This window comes from Talpa occidentalis, unplaced genomic scaffold, assembly GCF_014898055.3.
Source record: "Talpa occidentalis isolate TD23 unplaced genomic scaffold, MPIMG_talOcc4v2.1 talOcc4.14, whole genome shotgun sequence".
Taxonomy (NCBI): Eukaryota; Metazoa; Chordata; class Mammalia; order Eulipotyphla; family Talpidae; genus Talpa; species Talpa occidentalis.
In genome coordinates, this window is record NW_023601433.1 from 72,730,655 (window position 1) to 72,747,004 (window position 16,350).

Below are 16,350 nucleotides of genomic sequence, written 5' to 3' on the forward strand. Positions count from 1 at the left end.
TTGGGAACTAAATCTGGAGTGAATGAAAGACCTTTTCCAAAAGAAAAATGGTCTGAGGCTCTGAGAGGACCTGGATCTCATTTCCCTCTGCAGACTTGCCTGAACATCACTGGAAGCAGGATCAGGGGGCAAATGCTGTGAGGAAGATTCCCTAAACTCTGAGCCTTGCTTTCTTCATTTTTAAAATGGGTGAACATAATCCTTGTTGCTATGAACAGGTAAGCATCAAGCACCACATGAACCTGTCTATAATCTTCACTACAACCCAAGAGATGGGCACTATCCTAATTCCTATTTTACAGGTGCAGGAACTGAGGCCCTGAGAAGTGGTGGTTGTACACAAGCCAGCTGGCATTCCAAAGTAAGTGTGTCTGATTCAAAAGGCCCTTTCTTTCCACATCAGGGCTCGTCTCAAGGCCTGCCTCGAAGGCCATTGTGAGCTTTCACTGACATCAAAAGGATAATGATGCACCTGTTTGTGCAGAAACCCGCAAATCATAGGTATTTAGGTATGTGCGCTATAAATGGCTGGAGGCAGATACAAGTTCCTGGCTTCCTCTTTACCCCCTTTGTCTGGGCTCTCTGTTCCAAGTCCTAAGCGGAACTGTTCCCCAGGGCAGAAGTGACAGGAGCAATTGCCTCCTTTTAATGAAGGCGCATACACCTGGGCGGCCTTACCCTCCGGAATGTGGGTTCCCAGCCACAGGTCTATCTGCACCCATGACTTCCTGCCTCAAGCCCAGCCCTGCTAGGAAACTTCTACCCTCTGGCTGACCCCACCAAGAAGGGGCGGGGAGGAACCATTCTGTCCCACTCACTCTGGTGAAATTTCAGGGTACACTGGTAAGAAGGGAAGATAAGCTGTATAATCCCCACTATATATACCCCAACCACCCAGGGCGTCCAGCAGGAGGACATGCTCCACCACCTCCAGGTTTAAGGTAAAGCTCCAGACATTCCCAGCTGGCCCCAGCTGCAGTCTCACCTCCTACTACTCACCTAGGGGAGGGAGCCTTCAGGATCCCCAGAGGGAAGAGTAAAAACCTGACTTGGAATCCCACTCAACTTCCTCAAACAAACTGCCCTATTCCCCACTTTGTCTTTTCCAGAGGATAAGAGCAGCACCTCCCTGCAGGGCAGGCTGATGTGTACCTGCGAGGGCCTCCGCAGAATACCTGGCACTCCCAAGGGCACCAGAAACAGGCTGCGAATGTCCTGACTTGACACAAGATGGGTTCTCCTCCCTGTCCTGTTACTGCCACTCTGCCTCCTTCCCACACCACCCCTCTTCCCTTCCGCCTCCTCTCCCTAATAATTACAGCAATAATAACAGCAGTAATTGCAGCAACTACTTGCTGATGGCCTCTTATTTGCAAGACAGCACAGAGCGCTTCCCATGGACCATCTCCTTCCCGGCACAGCCTGCAGGACAAGGCACTGTCATGTATGTAGGCTCTCCTGTGAGGATGAATTGGGCTAAGGGAACCCCCTGGGCTCAGGGAAGCCCAGGGAGCTGGTAGAATACTTCTGGGCACTGGAGGGGTTTTTTTTTTAGAAGAGATTAGCACTTGAATCTGTAGAGTAGGTAAAGAAGATCACCCTCATGGATGCGGGGAGGGAGGCATGATCCAAACTGCTGGGGGCCTTAAACAAAAACAGGGAAGAAGGATGAATCTGTTCATTTTTTTTTGTTTGCGCTGGAACATCCACTTTCTCTGGCCCTTGGACACTGGCGGTCCTGGAACCCAGGCCTTCACACCTGGACTGGGACTTACACCACCAGCGTCCCCTGGTTCTTGCTTACAGACTCCAACTGAATCACACCACCTGCTTCCTGGTTCTCCAGTTTGCAGCCGGCAGATCGCGGGACATCTCAGCCCCATAACTGGTGAGCCAATCCCCGTGGTGATCTAGAGAATGCTAATTCTGTATCCAAGCTAAAACATCAGCTCCCCAAGGGCACGGGCAGTCTGTCTTGCTCACTGCTGAATACCCAGTGCCTGGCATAGAGTATGGCACACAGAAGGTGCTCCAGATTTGTGGCATGAAGTCCCACTGAATCCTCACAAAAACCTAGATAGAAGCAAAGTCATTACCATTCTAAAATGAAGATGCAGCGGGTTCAAATACTGCAGAAAATTTCCAAAGGTCACATAGTACTAACCGGTCAAACTGAGAGGCTTTGGGGTACAAAGACCATGCTCTCAATAATGAGGGAAATCCCTCATCCCAGGTGCCCCACCCCAGTCCTGGAAGCTTTCTGGAAACACATCAAGGTTAAAAACTGGAGGTGGCACTCCCTGGGGGACCTCCTTTCTGCCAAGGAAGTTCTCTCTGAAGCAGCTCGAGGGTCAGTGAAGGAGACTGATGCCCAAGGAACTGGATCATCAGCAGAATGAAACAAGAGCTTGATTAGGAGAAGAAAGAAACCATGTGACCAAGAAAGTGTGAAGAGGCCCTGGATTCTGCTGCTGGTGGGGTGGGGTGGGGTGGGGTGGGGTAGGGTGGTGCTAAAGCTCAGACAAGAATGTGAATTGAGTTGAAAGTATGGGGTTTACAGGTGCAGCGGCTGGGGGCAGTACCTCAGGTGGAGAGAACACCCAGTGCTGTGAAAGCGCCCTGGGAATTAGGTGGATGGCAAAGGACTGATTCGCTGGAAACAGAACGTTCTCGGGTGCTGGGGTGCTCAGAGGCGGAGTAACCAACACCCCAGCCCCCACTCCTGGTGACAGAGCACTGCTGAGAGCCCCGAACCAAATCAAAGCCCAAGCTGCATTCCAGCTTCTTGCTGCCAACCCAGGTTCCCCTTCCTCCCGCGCTGGGGCCAGAGGGAGGGGCCTGGGCCTTGCGGGCGGGGCCACAGGCGCTGCTGGAGAGGAGTGTGAATTCAGGACCCTGGACCACAGTTTGGTCCCACTAGGTCTCCTCCACATCTGGAAGGTGAAGTGGCACACCAGTCTCCCACGCCTTGGGGGATCTGGGGGGTGGGAGAGTCGCTTGGCTGAGTCCCCAGGCTCCGCAAGGGTTCGGATGGTTCTGAGGCAGGATGTCACTCACAGCCAAAGGAAGTGGGACAGAGAGTTTCTAATGAGAGAAAGGAAGGGCTGTGCTGGCTGGTGTGCTGGGGGGGGGGGGGGGTGCGGGGGATGGGCGGAAGGGGAAGTAATGCTAATGTGGGTGGGGGAGGGAAAAAGGCAGAGATAGCAATCGGGGAGAGACAGAGCCGAGAGATGGGTCAGGGACCACGGATGGGGAAGGTCAGAAATGGAGGGACAGAAACAGGAGGAACCAGGAACAAGGGTGAGACAAAGCCGGAGAGAAAGAAACAACGAGACAGAGATGAGGGGGGAAAGTAAACATAAACAGGGAGACCCGGATGGGAGGCAAGATAGACAAAAACAGAGACCCAGTGGGGAAGCATGCCAGGGAGCAGGAGCTCCAGAACAGGAACGGGGCTCTTGGGGCATCTAGTACACCCGCATCCACCTGAGCCAATGCAGCCATCCCCACCCCTCAGTCAAGGCTCCCGGGCTGGGGGAGGTGCAAAGCATTAAGAGCAAGGAGGTTACTGCTAGCTGGTCCCCTTCCAGCCCCCACCTCCTGCCAAGGGACTCCCTAATTCCCACCGGCTGAGGGCCACCTTCCTGATCTCTGTTATATACATTACCCCCTTTATTTCACCTACTTAATACTTTCGTGAAATGGATTCAATATTGTTCAAACAAATACACACATTTTCAAAGGAAACTATTATAAAAACATGCCCTAACTAAAATTAACTGCAAAAATAAACGTAAAGGAAGCAGTCCTTAGGTCTCTTAGAGGCTGCTGTCTGCCCAAGGAGTCCGGGGGCGTCTAGAAGGGTCTGCTCTTTGTTAAACAGGAGTCTGGAGCAAAGCATTGAGTTAGCACCAAGTGGAGACTTGGTGGACAGGGACTCTGTATAGTGAAATTCAGGTTCTCTGGCATGGCACTTGAGTGTAATTTGACTGCTGCTGACCCCCAATTTTCACACCCCACCTCCAACACACACTACCAAACCTACAAGGCCCCAGGGTCCCATATGGCCAAACTTTTATACTTATGGTTCCTTCTCCCTGGAAAAATTTTCCAGCCCTCCTCTACCTAACTAATATCTACTGACAAAATGTGCACCCTCTTCTCCAAGAAGCCTTTCCTGATTGCCTCTCAACCCTGGACCAGAGTTCCCCAAAGCTCTTAGCCCCCTATATGGCCACTGGTGTCAACATTTTCCACAACCTATCAGGACTCAACATGTCCCCCAAATCCTACCATGGACTGCAAAGAAATTTGTAAACTAAAGGGGAGAACGGACAAATACAGAAACAAAGGTACCCTTTAAATGCCCTTGGACAGGTTGAAATCAATATAAAACCCTCTTGCTCCTGTGCAATAAGAATGAGACTACTGGGCTCCTTTTGCCCTCACCCACTACCCAGTCCTCAGCTCTGTTTTCATGCTGATAAAATGGAGACAACAGGTTACCTATGATAGAAATAAGCTAAGAAAAATACATGTAAAGCACTAAGTACCCATTACGCACTCCAACACTAACCACAGTCATTATGTTTATTACCATCTTACCCTCACGCAGCCACAATATTCTAGCGTGAAGGAACCCAAGAGATTTTGAGATCAGGGGTGCCAGACTTTTTAAACAACAATATTCTCAGCTTTGTGGACCATATGGTCTCTGTTGCAACTATTCAAGTCTGCCTCTATGGCATGAAAGCAGCTAAAGACAAAATGTAAATACAAGTGTGAATGAGTTCAAGTTAACTTCATTTACAAAGCCAGGCAGGGGGCCGGAATTGAGGGACAGACCACATTCTGTCAACCTCTGATCTATGCTGTGCTGTGCTCCAGGTGTGGTCTTTAGACAGCACACTAGGGTTCCCTGGGAAGGAGGCAGACATGCAGTTATAGGCGCTGCCTCAAACCTGCTGAATCAGGATCTGCACTTTAACAAGTTCCCCGGGGCATTCATGCAAGAAGTTTGAGAAGTGCTGCATCCCACTTTGTAAGTCAGCACCTCAGGTCACAGATATGGTTTGCTCTTTTTCTGTGTGATGCCTCAAATTCCAGGAAAACCAGGACCTGGTGGCTTCTTAAGTCCTGCACCCCAGCATCTAGCTGTGTCCGTATTCAGCAAATAGTTCTCAAGTGCCTGGTACCACCCAGGCCCAGTGCCAGGCACTGGGCACGTGGCACCAACCAATGGATATCGGTGCAGTCATGGGAAGGAGGGGTGACTCCTGTGGGCAGCCTTTGGAGTTGGGCAGGCCAGGGTTCCAATCTTGATACTGTCACATCAGGTCTGTGTGACCTCAGGAAAGTGACTCCAAGGACTCTGAGCCTCAGTTTTCAGGAAATGGGGTAGTCGATAACAATGTTCCCCCTGCACCTTGAGGACAGGAAAGGGTGTGGAATGAGGTGCCGGCAGCTGTGCAGATGATGTAGATATGTGGGGACAGAGATACAATCACCAGAACATACCACAGAGGGACCTCAGCAGGCCCCAAAAATGTCACTGTGAGTGAGGAGGGGATCTGAACCAAATAAGGATGGACCCTGGAGCATGAAGATAGAGCTCCTCATCTGGGGAATGTGGACTGGGGAGAAACTCCCTGTATGTTAAAAGGCTTGAGGGTTTATAGTGGCAGGAAAGGGATTAGGAGGCCTCTGACCACCTGTGATGTCCTAGAGAAGCAGAGCTGGAAGGACTCCTGAGAGCAGCCAGCCAGAGTTTTCAGAAAATATTTGCTTCTAAGCAATGGAAGTACTTGTTCAAGGGACACCCAAGCAGTGTGTCCTCAGAGCCCTGAAGAGCAACAGCAGGACAGAGGGTCCTTCGAGACCAGATGATGATGGGGAGTGGTAGGGACCCCAGCAACTAGGAAAGTCCAGGAGCTGTTTCTGGCCACTGCAGTTTGGCCCAAGCTCCTGAGTTTCCAAAAGAAGTGAAAATTAGAATTACTCTCTTGGAATATTTGAACTCTGGCTCAATTTAAAATAAAACACCACAGGACTTAAACAAAAACCATGCTGCAGGTGGAAGCCATTGACTGGCAGTTGCTTTTACACCAGCCATTTCACGTGGGAAAACTGAGTCTTAGAGAGGAAGAGGGAAGTCATTGGCCCCAAGTCACACAAGCATTTGGAGGGAGAGGCAGGTCTCAGCTGCCTCCAAGCTCTTATCCATACCCAACTGCTCCTGAGAGTGGCGGGGAAGAGGAGCGAGGACTCCAGACTTCACAAGCTCTGAAGCCTGTTTGTTCTGTCCACCCAGGAGGCAGTGTGGAAAAGGGACAGAGAAAGGGATGAATATTTATTGCTAATATCAAATAAGTCTGTAAAAATATATTATAATTACCTAATAATAAAAACTGGCATTTTTTGAGTATTTTCTACATGCCAGACATTAAAATAGGGTACTGAGAAGGGATAGATAGTAACTGGGAGCGTAGACTCTGGATTCAAATCTTGTGTCTGGGTGACCTTGTGTAAATGCATCTCCTCTTGCTCCTTGTGTCACAGGGTTGTTAGAATTGAATGACTTCAAGTACATCAAGTACATAGAACTTTGCCTGCCACCTAGCAAGCCACCTAGCAAGCTCGTTGCCAGATGGGGACGTTGAGGTTGACAAAGGGACAAGCTCAAAATTTCAAAAAGCCTGTCTGAGCCTGGGCCTCACATTTTGCCTGGTAGCAAGGTAGATTCTTTTAACTGTCCCTTCCATGAAACAGCCCCAGGAGGTAGGCCCTATATGCATCTCCATTCTGTAAATGAGAAAAGTACAAATACTGAAGGTAGCCAGAGGCCCAAGACACACAGCCCTGAAGCAGAAAAGTCAGATTCTAGTGCAGGTCCCTGCACTCCAGCTCTACCACTGAGCCTGCCTTCTGCCCACAGTGGTCTGGGTCAAAAGTCTGCTTGATGCAAAAATGCACTTGGCAGACTAGCTGGCTGCTCTCCTCTTGCTGCCTGGCCATCTGAGCAGGCAGGATAACATGAAGCTCCTCCCCTGACCACAGCACCAGACGCTCCCCAGGGCATATGGGCACTGCCCTCCACGATCCTTCCCTGCAATTTCTGGGGCTTGGCCCAGCTCTCAGGCCTCTCTGAATGAATCATTCCCACAAAACCTCTTCAGGTCACAGCCTGGAGGAGGGCATGGGAGGGGGCAGGCATCTTACAGAATCTCCGGAGCAGGCCCCAAACACAGTGAATGTGTCTGCAGAGACCAAGGGGGCTTGCAGTAGTAGTAATAGCAGGCAAGTAGGGGGGGGCCAGGAGCTGCTGCTACCCAGACAAGTTTCCAAGACAACACAGGAGCTTTCATGTCACCCCTACGCCAGGCACATCTGACCTGCCACTCCTGTTACAAACTGAACCACATAGTCACATGGAGGTAACTATGGTAGTTCTGATATGGCCTGCGCCCATCCTCCATCAGGGGCACACTGAGGCCCAGAGGGGCAGTGGCTTACCTAGCGTCCTCCACCCTGGTTCCCTTTCTCCAGGATCCTTTCTCAGTGCACAGGAATCCAGGATTTTAAAAGGGGAAGTACACACATAAATAAAAGCAGGAGGGGCTGGAAACAGCCACTAGAAGGTCTGGTCTCAAAGTCCCTGCCAAATAGCAGCTGCCCAGGTAGGACAAGCTAGTGGTTGGGAACCCAGGATGCAAAGACCAAAACAGGTTTAAGTTCTCAAACTAGCAAACCACAGGCTTAACCTCAGGAAGAATGGATGACCTTCAAGAAATTTCTTCCATTAAATGCCCTGCTCTAACCTGGGCTCTGGCCTGGACTCTTGTTGGCAGCCTGGCTTCAAAGAAGGCCATGAAGGCTCCAGGCACGTAGCCGTGCCCAAGCAGAGGGACAAGGATGTCTGTGTGTCTGTATGTCTGCAGTGCTCACAGGATACCACTGATCTCAGGCCTGGGGGCGGCATCATTTGAAATAAGCAGTGGCTCACTTAAGCCACTCATGTGGCCACCAGATGAGGCAGCCTTAGAATGAGTGTGGGAGTCCTGGCAGGATGGGGGTATAGCCTGGACCAGATTGCCTTTTGGGATGGAAGGACAGGTCTTCCCCTTGGGTTGCAGTCTAGGAAACCCACAGGGGTCTCCTTAGCCTCTGTGGAACCTCAGCTTCATGAAGGGACCCCACTGGCCTGGGTGGAGGGTCTCCGTGTATGTGTCTTTCCTTTGTCTTCCCCACAGGTTCCTAAGAGGCTAGACCCTAGTGTGGACCCTTGGGTTGCTCACTGCTCACCAGTCGGCACAGGGCCCTCAGCAAAGGCTTGTCACCATTTCAGGAGGAATTATATAGATGCATACCTTGAGCTGATGCTCAACAGGCTTCAGCTCTTTCCCTAACTGCTGGCCCCAGAGATGTACCTGGTGACCTGCAGGACACTCATTAGTCTGCTAATGAGGCACTTGATTTCATGTATATTAGAAAATAATTTACAACTAGCACATCAAAGCTATTGATTTCAAAGATATGACTGCTTAAGAAGGGACTAAATTTATTTAAGATTATCAGAACCCTCAGATGCTGCTGGTAGGGATGTAAAATAGTGAAGTTGCTTAGAAAATAGTTGCAGAGGTCCTCAAAAGGATAAACAGAATTATCGTATGATCCAGCAATTCCACTCTTAGGGACAAATCTGAGAGAACATAAAATATGTGTCTATACCAAACCATGTACACGAACATTCACAGTATTATTCATAGCAGCCATGAAGTGGAGATAACCCAAATGCCCATCAACTGATAACTAGATAAATAAAATGTGGTATACCCATACGCTGGAATATTAGTCAGCCATACAAAGGAATGAAATACTAAATGAAATACTAAAAAAGAAAACAAGGAATGATACCTATTACCATATGGATGACCTTGAAACATTATTGAAGTGAAAAGCACCAGTCACAAGGCTACCTAGTACATGACTCCATTTATGTGAAATGGCCAGCACAGGCAAACCCATAGAGACAGAAAAGTAGATTAGTAGTTGTTAGGATGGAAGGATTGAGTAATAATTGCTGAGAGATTCAGTGTTTCCTTTTGGGGTGATGAAAATGTTCTAGAATTAGATTGTGGTAATGGTGGGGCAACTCTGACTATCCTAAAAACCACTGAATTAAAGACTTTAAAAGGGTGAATTATATTGGTGTATGAATTAAATCTCAATAAAGCTGCTATTTTAAAGACTGCATGAGATTTTTAAAAAGAAGGTGCTATAAACACATATATGAAGTAAATAATAATACAACTGGGGTTCAATGGCACAAAATGGGTCATAAATGACACAAGGAACCCAATTTTACAGTCATGCAAACCGGAGCTGGGGGAGGGGAGATGATTTCCCCAGAGACAGCACCACTAAGCCAGGGTGAGTCACACCTAGATGGGTACAAATCCAGAAGCCTGTCCTAACATAACTATGGGGTCTGGATGGAATAAAAGGATTCCAGATGGGGTACGGGGACAGATGAACCTGAAAGGGGGTTGTTAGTGAGTCCAGCTACCCTCTGTGGGGTTCAAAACAGGAAGCACCCAACCATGCCTGGAGACAGCAGAGAGGGCATCCTGGAGGGGGTGCTCCCCAAAAAGCCCTCAGAAGGATGCCTAGGAGTTTGCCAGCCCCTTCTCCAGCATCCCTACAGGACCTGGAGTCAGGAGGCCTGAGGTGCGTTTCAGCTCTATCCTAGCGGGGAGACCTGGGGCCCTGGGCATGTGACCACTGGGCGCCTGTGCCCCCACCTATAAAAGGCAGGGTGTCAAGGTGACAGGCATAGCACCTCCTAAGCACGCACCCCACTCTGCCTCTGCAAGACACGGGCCTTTGAGTGGGAAAGCCGGCCCTTGACCTAAGTCCCACATAACATCGAATTTTCCAGGTCAGGCGTGTCCAGCCTTCTTAACTGTACCCCCTTTCCAGTGAGCCCCTCCCCGCCCCAGCTTTAAGAGGTGCTCCCTACAGCTCCCAGTGAGGGGGAGAAGTTGCAGGGCGGTGGGATGCTCCGGTCAAATGTCCTCCCTCTGGTGGTTCACCCCAAGTTCACCAGGGGTCCCCCTAACCCATGCTCTCCGCACCCCCGTCCCCAGCCAGTGATTTCCGCCCCCTCAAACATCTCCACGCACGACACGCCTCTCAACTCCACGGCGGCTCCAAGTTAACTTCACGCGCCCCCGCCCCGGCGCGTCCCGGCGCCCGCCTGGGGGTCCCCGCGCGCAGGGATGGGGTGACCGCGGGCTGGGACACGCCGTCCCCGCTACACACACACACACGCACACACACACACACACAAGCACACACACGCACGCACACCTATGCAGACACGCCGAGCACCCCCGGGGGGACGATCGCGCGCGCGGAGCACCGTGATGGGGACCGGGTCCCCACCGCGCCCCGAGGCAGGCGCTCGGGGCGCCGGGCGGGTGCGGATCCCACAGCGCCCGCCCGCGCCGCCTCCTTCCAGCCCCAGCCGCCGAGCCCAGCCGCCGCGCCGGGCCCCGCAGGAGGCCGCGAGGCCAGGGGCTCCCCGCGCCCGCGGCCGCCCCACAGGCGGCCCCCCCCCCCCCCGCGGCCGCAGCCCAGGCCCCGCGCCGCCCAGGGCCACCTACCGTGCGGAGGCGCGGGAGCTCCGCGTGCCGGCGACTCCCCGCTCACCAGCCGCCCCGGCCGGGGGAGGGGGGCGCCCGCGCGGGGGGCGGGCCCCGCGCCGTGACGTCGCTGGTGGGCGGGGCCGCCGCGTGGCCCCGCCCCGCGCCCGCCCACGGCGCGCCCCGCGCGCTCCGGCCCGCCCACCCAGCGCGGGCGGGGAAGGGACGACCCCGGGGGGCCGGCTCCCCGCCCCGGAAGTCTCCCGCTGGCCTGCCGGGGCGCCCCCTGAGCGGGCGGCGGGGCGCCCCTGCTCCCTGACGGCTCTGCTCGGGGAAGGGCTTTGTCTCCTGGTGGGGAAGTGGAAGGACCCCCGAGTAGTGTTGCAGGAGGGAGAGGACCCTGAGCAGGGGGCACTGAGCGTTGCTGTGCGCAAAGCTGAGAAAAGAGAGGGAGAAGCTGTGCCTACATGTTCATCAGGGGTCCTCAAGGAGGGGCCGCTTTTGCTCTGCTTCTCCTTCCACCACCCCACCACCACCCCCTGTTTTGGCAATGCCTGAGGTCATTTTTGGTCGTCACAAGGGGTGGGGAGGTCCTATTGGCATCTGTTGAGTAGGGCACTGGGATGATGCTAACATCCTGCCGTGCACGAGACAGTCCCCCACCCGCAAAGGATCATCCAGCCTGAAATGTCCATGTTGCAGAGGTTGAGAACACATACAAGTAAAACTCCAGGCTGTAGAACTCAGCTCAATTGAGGATAATTAACCTGTCGGTGCCTCTCTGTCTTCTTAGGTAAAATGGAACATAATGGATCTGTCCATTATATGACCATATATTGAATACCTGAAGGGAAAGAAAGGAAGGGGTACAGACTTACTTTTCACTGTGAACCTTTGTTCTTGTTCTGTTTGAAGCTATTAAAGCATGTTTATATTACTTGTTTCAATGTTTATAACAGTCAGAGCCATAATAGAAGGCTTATATCAGTAAAGTATCAGGCATTGCTCTAAAAACACTATTTTTACACATTTAAACCTTTAATAGGTGATAACTATTATCATCCACATCTTACAACGAAACCAAAGTACTGTTACAGAGCAGGGAGAAGGGCACCCCAGAACCCCCAAACCTGCCTGCTCTAAATATCTGCTGCATCAAGACAGAACATATAGACCTTTAATGGAAAGGAACTTTAATATGATTAGCGTGCAATACAGAAACGACAAAGAAAATAGTTTTCATATCAAGCACCTGAAGTTACCCTTGTGGGTAATAAAAGTCCACCCAAACAGGATAGACCCAAAGCAAGGTCCGAAAGCCTGCCATAAGTCTATAGCACCTTCCTGCGGGGACCCATAGAAAAGGGTCAGAAACAGTCAGACAACTCTGGGAGGAAAAGAGCAAAATCAAAATCAAGATGAAAGCTGCCATTGTCAACCACCTCACGGGTCTCTCACCCACATCTGTTTCAGCCAGTCCACCACCAAGAAGCAAGTGCAGCTTCTTCACATGTCTCTCTGCTCCATGTGCCTCCTCCAGGTCTCCTGCTTGCTCTCCATCCTGCTCCCTTCCTTCTCCAGTCTCCTCTCTAGCTTCTTCTCCTCCCTGCTCAGCTCTACCCTCCCTTGGGTGGGCCTAAGAACCTGGAACCTCCCCTTTTCCTGGGGACCACCCTGTAATAAATAGTACACAGATCTTAAATAATTTGCCCATGGCCAGCCAAGCGTTCATCCATAGCTCATTCATTAATTCATGTGCCCAGTAAATAATGCCTGCCATATAGAAAGTGCTGGGACTGATAAATGAATTTTCTGCCTCCATGGAGCCAGCTGTTACTGGTTTGGAAAGAATAAAACCTTTTCTGTAGTGTTTGTTGTGCACATAGTAGAGACTTTGTATGAGTAGCTCTGCTGGGTGTCTTATAATGTCCCTTTGTGGATGGAGAAAGGGAGATGGAGGGAAAAGCTTTAATGAACCATGTGTTTAATAATATTCTAGCAACAGCATGTCCTGAGTGCTCTGCGCTGCTCTTGGGAAGCACTAGGCTCCTGCCTTTAAGTGGGGGAGTGGACCCTCCAGGAAGCTTTGGGGGGTTGAGAACAGGGAGGATTAGGTTGGCCCATGGAGGGAGGGAGGGCCAGGGGTTGTTTACACTGAGGCCTTGAAACTTGGGTGAAGGTCTGTAGAAGAGTGTGCCTGTTATTGGAACCCATGGATACAAAGGTCCAGCAGGAAGGAGGTGAGCATGGTGAGGTCTTGCTTGCAGTGTGGAGTGAACCTGCGGTGGGGGGAGGAGATGAGCAATCAGAGGGGTATGCAGGGACTGGATGCTGCAGAGTTTTCTGGGCTGTGGGAAGGAGTCAGCACTTCATCTTGCTGCAATGGAAGGTGTTCAGCAGGGAAGGACATGGTTAGCTTTTGCTTTGGCAAAGATCCCCTGGCTGCTGCATGGAAGAAGATAAGCAAGGGGGCTGTTTTGGAGGCTGTTGCAATACTCCAGGGGAGGCGGCCAACCCAGAGCGGAGCCAGAGGCGTGGAGGGGATGGGAGAGATGCTGTAGAGATGTCTGGAAGGAAGAATTGGCAGATCTTGGTTGTCATGCTGAAAAAGGGGACTAGGTCTGATTGCTAGATTGGAACTTCTCCTCTCAGCATCCCAACTCAGCAAACCCCTTCAGCTCCCAAGGTGGCTATCCCTTCTTTGAGGAAACCTAACATCTCTCACTCCCCCAACCTCACCCCCAGAATCATGCAGTCCTAGGAATTTAATGCGACTTTGAAGACAGATAAAAAAGCTCCTTCCTGTCTACTCCTCCTGTCTGTGAACCACCAAGGCAGGGAGCTCTTCAGTCTGTCCCCCAGGCATGTAAACTAAGCAAGGCACTTAAGAGGCCCTCACTCAATATTTGATGAAAGCAGGAAAAATATATGTAGCATAGAATATGAATCTATAAAAAACTATATTCTTTGAATCTAAAGGTCTTTCAGCGCTGACAGTCAAGAAGATGATGTTCAGTCAATAATTACACTCTATTCAGGTACGTGCTATGCTCTAAACACCTGCTAAGTATTATATTCAAGATGATCATTTATTCCTCCACAACCTTATGAGCTTTTGTTATCATTACTCCCATTTGACAGATGAGGAAACAGGTTCTCCACCAGGTCATTTGACTTGACTAAGGGCAACAGCTCGTAAGTGTCGGAGCTGAGATGCAAATTTAGTACCGTGGTAGGTGGCCCAGCAGTGGGCAGGAATTAGTGAAAGATGGAGAGTTTCTCTGCGCCTGCTGGAGAGATGTGGGGGTTACCTTTCCTAGCTGGGTACCCAGGATACCTGACCCAGGTGATTGGCTGCCATGACAATGTGATTCTGTAAAGAATGTTGCCTCTCTAGAATCCTCTCCCGGTAACCTGGCACCATGGCCTTTCCCCAAAACCCAGTTGCTATGTCCATCAGCATCTAGGACTAGCTTAAAAGGGATCACATGTCTGGGTTGTCCCCCACTCCCTTTCCTTCTCCTCCCCCCACCCTCACACTGCCAACCTTGTGTCCATGCCTAACACCCAAAAGATTGTGGGTTTACCTCCTGTCATCGTGGAAAAGAGATGATGTTCATAACCAAGGTGAAGCCATGGTTTAGGGGAGAAAGTGTGCAGAGTCCAAACTAGCAGTGAGAACTCCCCAGAAAGACCTTGGGCCTGAGAGCCCATGGGTCATTTCCATCTCCACTTGCTCTCCTCCAGTGCTGGACCCATCATATTTCTTGTGAAACACCTGTTGAAGTAGAAAATCGAAGTTTCGGTTTTGAGACAAAAAAAACCACATGGTTTATCTTTAATCTCTGACATTCTTCTCCAGATGCTGAGTAGCTCATATTTCGAGAGCATGTTGTGACGAGGACCCACTGGAGGAACAACAGGTTCCTAACAAATGTCACTGACGCTAGACCCTGACCTTTTTACAGGTTATTTTCTTTCGCTTCTTTTAAAGTCCGTGTTATTTTTCCTTACACTTTTTCCTCTGTTTTTTTATTTCATCACACTTTTCTTATTCATACATTCGTTAACAAAGTTAAGTAAATGTATTGATAAAGCAATAAATGAAACATAAAATAATTACTTGGTTATTTTCTTCCAGTTTTTTTTAGCTTTTTCCAAGTGCATCTATCATGTTCCAATAATACACATGTCTTTTCATACAACACCGATGAAAGGACATCAACAGCTTTGAGTTGAAAGCCATCTGGAAAGTCTAGACTATGAATGCAAAGAAATTTTAGGACTAACATAACTGATGAATTTCTAGGATGTTTTCCTTTTATAGGTCTCACGAGATTGATACACTGAAAAGCTGTATGTCTCAATCCAAAATAGTTCTTTTGAGAGGTATGAAATAAAAATTCTATGTGATCAGAAAGCAATTGTGTTATGGTTTAATGGACAGTGTTTCTCTTTTTCTTTTTTCGGATCATAAAATCACAGCGCATCTTAACTTCAATGAGGTCTTAGTGTTGAAATAAGAATAGTGGGTTTATGTGGCTCATAGGGTTGCAAAATTTGACTCCACTACAGTAGAATCGTAAAGTTGCACACACAGACCTTAGGAACTGGGGGTGGGAAACTGTGTAGCTTGACTTTGAATCAGAGATGGTGGAAGCTTCGAGATAAATGACAGAATCTTGGAGAATCATGGAACTCTGAAACCATAGAATCCCAGCATCATAATCTTCAGCTGGGTGGACATTTGGGCTGTCATTTTACAGATGGGAAAACTGAGTCCCAGGAAGTCATTTGCTCGATGCTTTGTAGGTTCTAAGCCCGGTGCTGCAGGGAGCCAAGGGATTTCCCTCAGATTCCAGACAGGCATCTCTATGGTCACTCAACCTCCCCATCTACCACTGTAAGAGGGCAAGAAGAGGAAGCCTCCAAGGACCAGGTGGTGCTAGGTAGCTGTGGAACCCTTGTCTGATGGAGACTGGCATCTGTTCCGTGGGGACAGGGAGGAGACACTAAAGTCATGGATTCCAGGCAAAATGGCTCAACTTCTCCAGAATGAGATTGGGTCATTCTCAAGGGACTCAGTGCACATCCCCACTCTGTTGACAAGACCAAAGCTACTGGGAGCCATGATCCCGTGTGAAGCCCCCTGGCTCCACCTATGGACAGGAAACAACTGAGGTGGAATGGGGCATCAACTGAGGCAGGAGAGCAGGTATGAGTCTCCACAAGATCAGGAAGAATTATGCCTAAACCTGAACTTCCCAGAGCAGATGGTACCATCCCTGAAACATGGACTTATGCCTCCAAAGACACATCAAAGGAAGCTGCCCTAGAAAGATCTGTGTCCCTTATCTAAAGACACTGGAGGAGGAAGTGATGGAGGATCAGGCATCCTGGAGGTCCAGAGACACAAGAAAGGCTACTGATATTGACTAAGCCTGGGGAGAGCAGCTTCTCCCCTCCGTGGTTTAGCCTTGAAAGCTGGGGCTGCCTCTTCTTCAGACACTAATAAAGAGCCTTGAGTCCTCAAAAAAAATAAATATTAAAGACAAAACAGTAAAGCAGAACTGACATGCATATTTCCTGATTTCTGTCCAGGAATCCTATCTTCTGGTCTAAAACAGGACAACACATCCTCTAACACAAGATGTTTGTCAAACTGGAAGGTGAAGTGGGGAGACCTTCTATGTGAAGAATTTTGAAG

General features: G+C 50.1%; 1 protein-coding gene across 3 annotated transcripts in view; it reads right to left on the reverse strand.

The window, feature by feature from the left end:
• Positions 1-15,269, reverse strand: part of TPST2 (tyrosylprotein sulfotransferase 2) — a 57,897-nt gene extending 42,628 nt beyond the window's left edge. The window contains exons 1-3 of one of the 3 annotated variants that reach the window (XM_054695211.1): positions 15,246-15,269; positions 14,231-14,421; positions 11,363-11,487 (exon numbers count right to left, since the gene is read on the reverse strand). The gene's annotated coding sequence lies outside the window, so the exon portion shown is untranslated. Of the gene's footprint in view, positions 1-10,664; positions 10,710-11,362; positions 11,488-13,871; positions 13,964-14,230; positions 14,422-15,245 lie in introns of those variants that run through there. The other 2 variants (XM_054695212.1, XM_037510792.2) reach the window with 2 other exon arrangements.
• Between the last annotated feature and the right edge of the window lie 1,081 nt (positions 15,270-16,350).